The sequence below is a fragment of the Parus major genome, chromosome 26 (genome assembly GCF_001522545.3).
Source record: "Parus major isolate Abel chromosome 26, Parus_major1.1, whole genome shotgun sequence".
NCBI lineage: Eukaryota > Metazoa > Chordata > Aves > Passeriformes > Paridae > Parus > Parus major.
Window position 1 is genome coordinate 24,197 of NC_031795.1, and position 8,787 is coordinate 32,983.

An 8,787-nucleotide genomic window follows, 5' to 3' on the forward strand; every position below is an offset into this window, starting at 1 on the left:
CGTGTCTTCTAGTTCAACTATCTTTGAGATGCAAGTGGAAAAAGAAAAGAATCTAATATGCAGGGAGTACAGGTATACTACAAGTGAATAAATAAATGAGCTTTTCCGGTTTTCAGATTTCTTGCCTAACGTTCAACAGTCAGTTTGACCTAGTTAAAAATAGTACTTTTTTGTATAGAGAGAACTAGCATCAGTATCTCTAAGGCCTCTTCTTTAACCAGCACTAGCTAAAATTAAAACTCACTGTGTGTATTTACAGTCAAAATTGTCCAGCTTGCTTCTTATTCTTTCAAGGCATACTACTTCTCATTTATTGGCACCTGCCAATACAGTAGTTCTCAAAGACTCTCTTGCAGCCATTCAAAGTAGTCATCCTATTGCAGACCATTCTGAGTAATTCCTTTTCTGGAATAATAGCTTTAAAATTATATTTCATGAATAGTTCCTCTATGTTGTGAAAACGAAAAGATGGTTGTACATAAGCATCTGAAACTGTTCAGTTGTGTAACAGTCTTTTTCTTTAGTGGTACACTTGTTTTATTATTGGTTTAGAAATGAACAATAATTCCTGGCTTGTTAAACAAGAAATAACAGTCTTCACCTTTCTTCCAATTTGGATCCTTTGGTAAAGGCTTTGCTTGCCGGAGTTTTTTGATCTGGACTGGTACGTGCTAGCAAAAAATACCTAGTGTAAAACAAAGTAGATGGATACAGTTTATGCTCACAATTAATAAGATATATTTATATAGCACTTTAAACATTTTTATGTGCATTTCTACCATATGATAAATTCTGTCTCTGAGTTAACAACCTTTCTTTCTTGCTCATTCTGAAAATAAAAGGAGAGGGAGCAAGAGAGTAGAAGTTTCAAAGATTCAAGGTTTCATAAAATTTAATAAAATTATTCAGATCAACATGCAAAGATTCCCTACTTTTTCCATGTATTCTAAGTCTTTAAGATATTAACACCTTCCCAAATAGTACAAAAGAAACCTGTTCATAGCATGTACATAAAAATTAATGCTTAGGACATACATTCTCGGATGTAAAAGTTTGAAATCACCTGATTTCAAAGATCTTAATTTTATTTTTCTAAATGTAAGTTGTAAATAAGTATTTCTCTTAGAAACTGAAAAGCTTTTATGGTACTCAGTAATCTGATAGATTGTCTTTGGTGGGTCTGCCTTCAACAAGAAAATAATTAGAAAATTCAGTTTTTTGGTAAGTGTATAAAGTTTTTTCCTGGAATTCAGGGAAATTTCTGTGTTGTGAATCAGCGTGATGTAAGACACTATTTAAGAGGTTTATATGGTAATAGCATGCTCCAGACAACAGAGTCATATCTGCAATCTTTGACAGATGGAAAATGTCTTCTTTTCAGAAATTAAATGTTACACTACAATCTAACAGCGTTTCTAGCTTCACTAGGAGTACAAGGTGTTTCTAGTAGAATCACATTTCATTTTGATAGCTGCAAGAGGCCATTCTTGGGTATGGAGCCATGATGTCGTCACTCATTTTGCTTTTTAGGCTTTGCATAGTACTCAGGACTGCATTTGTATATGCTATGCTGATAAACTGGGCAGAAATTAAAATGTAATCCGCTGAAATGCAGAGAACATTCATATCTATATCTGAAGGATAGGTCTTTAAAGAATTTAACTGAGATCGGAGGGGTGGGGTAAAGCCACTACCTAACAGCATAGAACTATGACACCAGTTAACATACCAGTTTGCTTTCCCCCCATTTGTGATCCACATCTTCTGACCATTAATAACGTATTCATCTCCTTTCTTCTCAGCTTTTGTTTTTATACCAGAGGCATCAGAGCCTGCTCCAGGGCCTGCTCCAAGGCCTTTTAGGCTTTTTGTAAGCCTAAAAGGAATTAAGATGCGACATCTTGGGGAATAAAAGTTCTATCAGCTACAGATTAATGCAGATTAAGTGCATCAAACTAGTTGTCAAAGGTTTAAGTGAACTGCATTGTAAAATCCAAACACCAAATAAAACCCCCAATAAAACCCCAAAACAACCCAACACCCGGCCCCCTCCCCCCTGCAGACAGCTGGCTGAAATTATAATTTTCTTTATAAATCTGTAATAATACATAAAATTGGCTTTCAATCAAACAGAAACGTTCTGTAACCCTTTAGTTATTACTTCCTTAGGCTTCAAAAATTCTGATGTGAAAGCTGAGGATCTTTAAAGTCTGAAAATAAGAGCACTGAGTAACATTTTATGTTTACTGAGTCCTTCAATTAAGGAGGCCTAGTTGTAGATTTACATACATTGCACACAAATCTCTGCTTCTTTCTATGTAACAAGTACTGTTTATGTAATATTTAAGATCGTGTCCACAAGTGTCCAGGTCTGCCCCAAGGTGCCCCGGTGTGCCCAGGTGAGCCCAGGTGTGCCTCAGTGTGCCCCCATGTGCATGGGTATGCCTGGGTGTGCCCTGGTGTTCCCAGGTGTGCCAGGGTGTGTCCCGGTGTGCATTCGTGTGTCCAGATGTGCCCGACTGTACCCAGGTGTGCCTGGTTGTGCCCCCGTGGGACCTGGTGTGCGCTGCTGAACCCGGGTGTGACTGGGTGTGTTTGGATGCACTCCAGTGTGCCCCGGTGAGCTCCGGTGTGCTAGGTGTGCTAGGGTGTTTGAAGGTGTTCTCCGATGTTCCCAGCTGTGCCCCAGTGTGCCTATGTGTGCATGGGTGTTCTCCGGTGTGTTTGAGTGCGCCTGGGTGTGTCCGGGTGTGCCCTGGTGCGTCCAGTGTGATTGGGTGTGCACAGGTGTGCTCAGGTGTGCCCAGGAGTGCCCCGGTGTGCCCCGATGTGCCGGGGTGTCTCCGGGTGTGCTGCGATGTGTCCAGGCGTGTCCCGGTGTTCCCGAGTGTTTCCGGGTATGCTCTGGTGTGCCCTGGTGTGCCTCGGTGTGCCCCTGTTTACCCGGGTGTGTTCCAGTGTGTTTTGGTGCACTCTAGTGTTTTCGGGTGTGTCAAGGTGTGCCCAGGTGCGCCCAGGAGTGCCCAGGGGGGCCAGCCTGGGTGTGTCTGAGTATACTCGAGTATGCCTGGGTGTGGCCGGGTGTTCTCAGGTGTGCCGGGGTGTGTCTCGGTGTGCACTCGTGTGCCCTGATGTGTCCGACTGTACCCCGGTGTGATCGGGTCTGCCCGTGTGTGCCTCGGTGTGCCCGGGTGTTTCCAGGTATGCCCGGGTGTGCCGGGGTGTGTTTGGGTGTGCTCCAGTGTGCCCTGGTTTGGCCAGGCATGCCCTGGTGTGGCCGGGTGAGCACCGGTGCCCCCAGGTGTGCCCAGGTATGCCCGTGTTTGCTTAGGCGTGCCCCTGTGTACCCAGGAGTGCCCCAAAGTGCCTCGTTCTGCCTGGGTTTGCCAAGGTGTTCTCAGCGGTGCAGGGAGTGCCCGGCATTATCCCGGTGAGCCCGGGCGTGCCCCAGTGTGCCCTGGTGCACCTGGGTGTTTCTGGGTGTGCCTCGATGTGCCCAGCACGCCTGGAGTACTCCGGTGTGTCTCTGTGTATGCTTGTATGCCTAAATTGGGAAAAGGTGACTGTAAATGATCACAAATTAATAATTGACGTGCATGGTGCTACACAAAAATAACATCTCTTTGGCTCTTGGCTACATTCAGGCCCAATCGTGGATTCAGCCAGTTACTGCCTCAATTATAAGACAAGGCAAAAAAGGCACTTTTCCTACTGAAATTCAGAAAATAATTTGGGACAATGACATTGATTTTGAAAAAGAATTCCAATACTGGTGGAACCTAGTAAAATTTTACCTGTGACCTCAGCACAAACAGAGCCACAGCCTTTGTATTGACTATACATAATGTTTCAGTACATTCAATATTCCCTATCATTGCATTAGGGCTGAATCATGATGGAGCTATTCTCTATCCTTTCAAGCATAGGGAATGGGCCTGTCAAATTGGTGAGAAGTGGCAAACTGTTAATTTGGAAAATTGTATTGTCCAGGAGCAACAAGGGTTTATCTGTGAAAGTAATGGAATCAGAGATCAAGATATTTGTTTGGACACAGAACAAAATGTCTGCAACTTTGAAATAAATCCTAATGAGACTTCTGAAACAGTACTTGTGTGTATAGACCATGGATGTGCATGTTTGAGAACTGCTTGTGATAGTGTACTTATAGAAAATTTAGTAGTGAATACAAAAGAATCATTTAAGTTTTTGTCTTTGTAATTTTACTAAAATTGCAGGATGTGATTTTTCTTATATAACCCCAGCAACTTCTTCTCTGGTAAAGCAGTTGTTGCTTCACCAAGATTTAAATGAAATTTTGGAAAAGTAAAAATAGGAAATCGGCCCACGTGATAAAGAAATTGACTGAAATTGTTTATTTTGATTGTGTTGTATTAATTGAAATTGCTTATTCTTTGTAAGAAGAAACTGAATGTGTATTTTAATTGAAAATTGATTATTTGCTTTTGTTTTTCCTTTTTTTTTTTTTTTTTAATCTTTTTCCTACTTTTCTTTTTCTGTCTGATTTTCTGTCTCTGTTTACCAGGTTATGCTACCAAAATTTGACAAGAACTGAAGACTTCGCAACACCACCACGAAGGAGCCCTCTTGATGACGATTGTGAGTCACGGGGTGGTGTAAGAGACGGTCCCAAGTTTCCGTCATTTGCCTCATGACCATCGCAAGAACAGAGACCAAGACCCTGAAGACCCCAGGGGACTTTGTGCAGGGGGTCTGGCCTGGTTGAGGTGGATGCCTGCTAAGTGATTGCTTGAAGGTGTGCTCAACCTAAACCAGAGGTTTAGGTTTACAGGTGTTTGCTGTGCTGCCACGGAACACTGCCTTCGTTCCTGCTGCTGAGCAGGGACTGGTGGGAGCGCCCTGTTCTGTACCTCATACCTGCTTCACAGAGCAATGGGTCTTATCACAATGGCCTGTGAATCTCCCCAGCTCTTGGCCAACCAGCCCTCGCTTTGAAACAGACTATAAAAGTGGCTTTCTAAGTTACTTTCTTCGAGAGAGATATCCCCACTGAAGAAGAAAACGGCGACCCCCGTCCTGTCTGTTGGTAGCTATTACCCCCCTTTTTCTCTCTTTGCCTCTTTATCCCCCTCTCTCTCTCCCCCCTACTCCTTCTCTCCCTCTCATCTATCGCATAACCCGTGTTGTTAGCACTAAAATAAAAATACATTGTTACTACTGTGATTTAAACTGAAATCCCTTGCTGTCCTTTTTGCACTCTGAGATCAAATGAACCTCTCATGACTCCGCTTGTGTTAGCGGATCGTGACACCCACCCACCCCACCCCCCCCAATAGTCAAGGAACCTCTTCCTACTCTTCTGCAGGGGGACATGCATGCAGGGCTTCAGCTGTCCTTCCTCCCCTTGGAGTGTTTTATTTCCAGGAGCAAACCCTAACAACCCCCCCAGCAAAAGATGACACCCCTGCTGTTAACCCTGCTATGGGAGGTCTCAGGGGCTTTTTCCCCACCTCTTCCTCTCCGCAACAACGCGAGGCCCCCTCACACTGCCTAATCTGAGGGAGGCTCCCTGTATTTTGGTGTGCCAGTTCAGGCCTGTGGCCCCTGGGGTCAGTGCTACTTTCCCCCAGGGCTGACCTTGGCTGAGGGAAATGCAGCAGTAAACAATGGAATCTTGAAGCAATTTGGGGATCTGGAGGACCCCCGCAGCCTGAATGGGTGCAGGAAGGGGGGTGAGAGCAGCCACCCTAACATGGCATTTCCCCCCCAGTACCTGCTGACAAGTTTGGTTTCAGCACTGGTACAGCCCCTTTACACTGGAAAGCCGCTTTTTTTTAGGGGGAGACAGGTACCTAAAAGAACCTGCACCTCCCAGCCAGGGACAAGGAAGCTTTTTCACCTCCCCTCCCCCATTGGAGTGTAGGGGATTCGTGACCTCAGACTGGGCAATGGGCATTTTGTGACCTCACCCATCTGGGTTGTGGGGTGTCTGCGACCTCCTCAGTTTGAGTGCAGGGGTTTTATGATCCCCCCCAGGTTGGAGTGTAGGCATTTTGTGACCCCCCCTCCCCCCAGGTGGAGTGGGGGGCCTTATGAGACCCCACAGACACAGTTGGGGTGTCCTTTGTTACCCCGTGAAAAGTGGAGTGTGAGGGCTTTGTGACCCCCCTAATCCTCCAGTGGCATGTGGGGACTCTGTGACCCCCACAGTTGGACTTCAGGGGCTTTATGACCTCCTCAGTTGGGTGTTAGGTCTCTGTGAGTCCCCACAACTTCCCAGAGTCCCCTTCAAGCAATTTTGGGGTATGGGAGGGGACAGAGTCCTGTAAATAACCCAACTGTCCCCTGCCCTGGTGGTTTCTGTGTATTTGCAGTTTTGGGGGTCACACATTGTGGGCAGGGTGATACAGTTGGAGGGGTGGCACACAGTCAGAAGGTATCACACAGTGTGTGGCTGTCACACAGCTGGTGGGGGTTCAGAGCTGAGGGGGATGCCAAAGCCTGGGTGGGGGTTAAACTGTGTAGGGGTATCAGAGCCAGGGGATATTAGACATGGGGGCCGTCACACAGTTGGGGAGTGTCAGAGCTGGGGGAGGGACACACACACCTAGTGAGGTCATACATTTGAGGGGGTTCACACAGTATGTGGAGGGTCACACAGCTGGGGAGGGGTCAGAGCTTGGTGGGGAGAGTACAGGTTGAGCAGGTGACACAGTGGGCAGGGGGTCACAGCTTGGAGGGGATCACAGATCAGGAGGGGGCAGAGCTGGGGGGGAGGGGGCAGAGTTGGAGGCAGGGAGTCACACAGCTGAGCAGGGGAGTTGTCACAGTCCTGGGAGGTGTCACACAACTGGGGAGGGTAACACACGGGGAGGTTACACATACAGCCAGGCCAGGGCCCCTTTTAAGGGAGATGATGGGGCATCCCGGAGGAGTGGGCTGTAATTAAAGCCACAATAATTTATTGCAATTTAAGGCAACTCAGTACAAACCCACATAGACACATGCAATATGGCAAGGGGGAACACAAAACACTGGGGACCCCACTGGGATCAGCCCAGGAAACTGGGGGGGGACCATGGATTTGGGGAGGCGGGTGTCTTAGGAGGGTTCATGCATCACCCTAGGGGGGCACTCCACATTTGGTGGAGGTTCCTGCATACCCCAGCTTTCTGGTCAGGATGGCGAAGACCCCCTGCCCCTTTTCTGTGGGGCCAGGACAGTCCTGGATGGGCATAGGGGGGAGTCCCATGGCCAAGAATACTCAGGCAACACCATCCCAATCCCCCTGGGAAACCCAAAAGTTGTTTTGTGGGTGTGGTGGTGGGAACCCGGATTGGGGAAGGGACCCCAGATCAGGGGGGCACCCCAAGGTTGTGGAAGGGAGGAGAGGGACCCCTAGTCCCAGATCCTTGGCAGAGTATGGCCACCTTTGGTCCCTGGATAGAGGGTCCTGGGGTAGGATGAGGGGACGTGGTATGTTGGTGGGCAGTCAGGGTGGTGGGGTTTCAGAGGACATGGGAGGGATGGGGGCGGGTTTTATGCCCCGTGCCTTCATGTAAGAGAGGAGCTGGTCAGGAATCTCAGCTAGGACTTCCCGTGCCAGCCCTGCCATGCTCAGCCCCGCACCGGGACCCCCCGACATGTAGTCACGAAATGGAACAAACTGGGGAGGCACAGGGGGGCAGAGCAGTTGAGGGAGTCCAGGGCTGGGAAGCCCCCGGAACTGTGTGCCTCACACACAGCAGCTCCGGTGTCCCCTCCCCATTCCTGATGTCCCAGTGTCCCTCACATCCAGGTATATACTAAGACCCAGTGCCCCCCCATGCCCTAACGTACTCCCACATCCCAGTGTTCCCTATTTCCCAGTATATCCCTCTTCATGTCTCAGGGCACCCCCACATCCACGTGCATCACAAGCCCCAGTGCCTCTCCATATCTCAATGCCTCCCATTTCCCACAGCCCCCACATCCCAGTGCCCCCTCCTATTTCCCAGTACCCCCCCATGTCCCACTGCTCCCCACATCCAGGTCCATCCTGGTGCCCCAGTGCCCCCTTCATTTGTCCGCACACCCTCCTTATGTCCCAGTGCGCCCCACATCTGAGTGCTCCCCTCATTCCTCAGTGCACCCCCCTTCCCCAATACCCTCCTCCTTCATGTCCCAGTGCACCCCACATTCAGGTACATCCCATATCCCAGTGTCCCACTCCAACGTCCCAGCGTTCCTCCATGTCCCATTGCCTCCTAACATCCCAGGCTCCTCTGCACATCCAGCCCCCTGCCAAATGTCTTAGTACACCCCCCTTCACGTCCCAGTGCAACTCCATATCCCAGTACATGCCCCTCCATGTCCCAGTGCCCCTCCATTTTCCAGTACCAACCCCTTTCATGCCAAAGTGCCCCTCATAACCTAATAAACTCCCATGTCCCACTGCACTCCCACTCCAAGATATGTTCCAAATGTCAGTGCACCCACTTTTCCCAGTGAAGGCACCCACCATGTATCAGTGCACCCAATGTCCCAGTGCCTCCCCACACCGAGGTACATTCCAAACCCCAGTGCACTCATTTTTCCCAGTGCATCTCTCCCATGTCACAGTGCACTGCCTCTCTATCCTGGCACACCCCCAACATCCTAATCCCCTCCCCATTTCCCAGTAAACCTCTTTTCACATCCTATTGTCTCCTTCATATCTCAGTGCCCCCCATATCCTAATATGCTTGCTCCCATGTCCCACTGCACCCTCATTCCAAAGTACAACCCAAGTCCCAGGGCACCCTCTTTTCCTAGTGACCACCCCCCCCC

At 48.6% G+C, this 8,787-nt stretch overlaps 1 long non-coding RNA gene across 1 annotated transcript; it reads right to left on the minus strand.

Annotated features, from left to right (window-relative positions):
* Positions 1–653: 653 nt before the first annotated feature.
* On the minus strand, positions 654–5,280 carry LOC107214963. Its single transcript, XR_001525068.2, has 2 exons — positions 1,730–5,280; positions 654–685 (listed from the first exon to the last, which is right to left on the minus strand). It is a non-coding gene; the product is annotated as an uncharacterized LOC107214963 (long non-coding RNA).
* Positions 5,281–8,787: the final 3,507 nt, after the last annotated feature.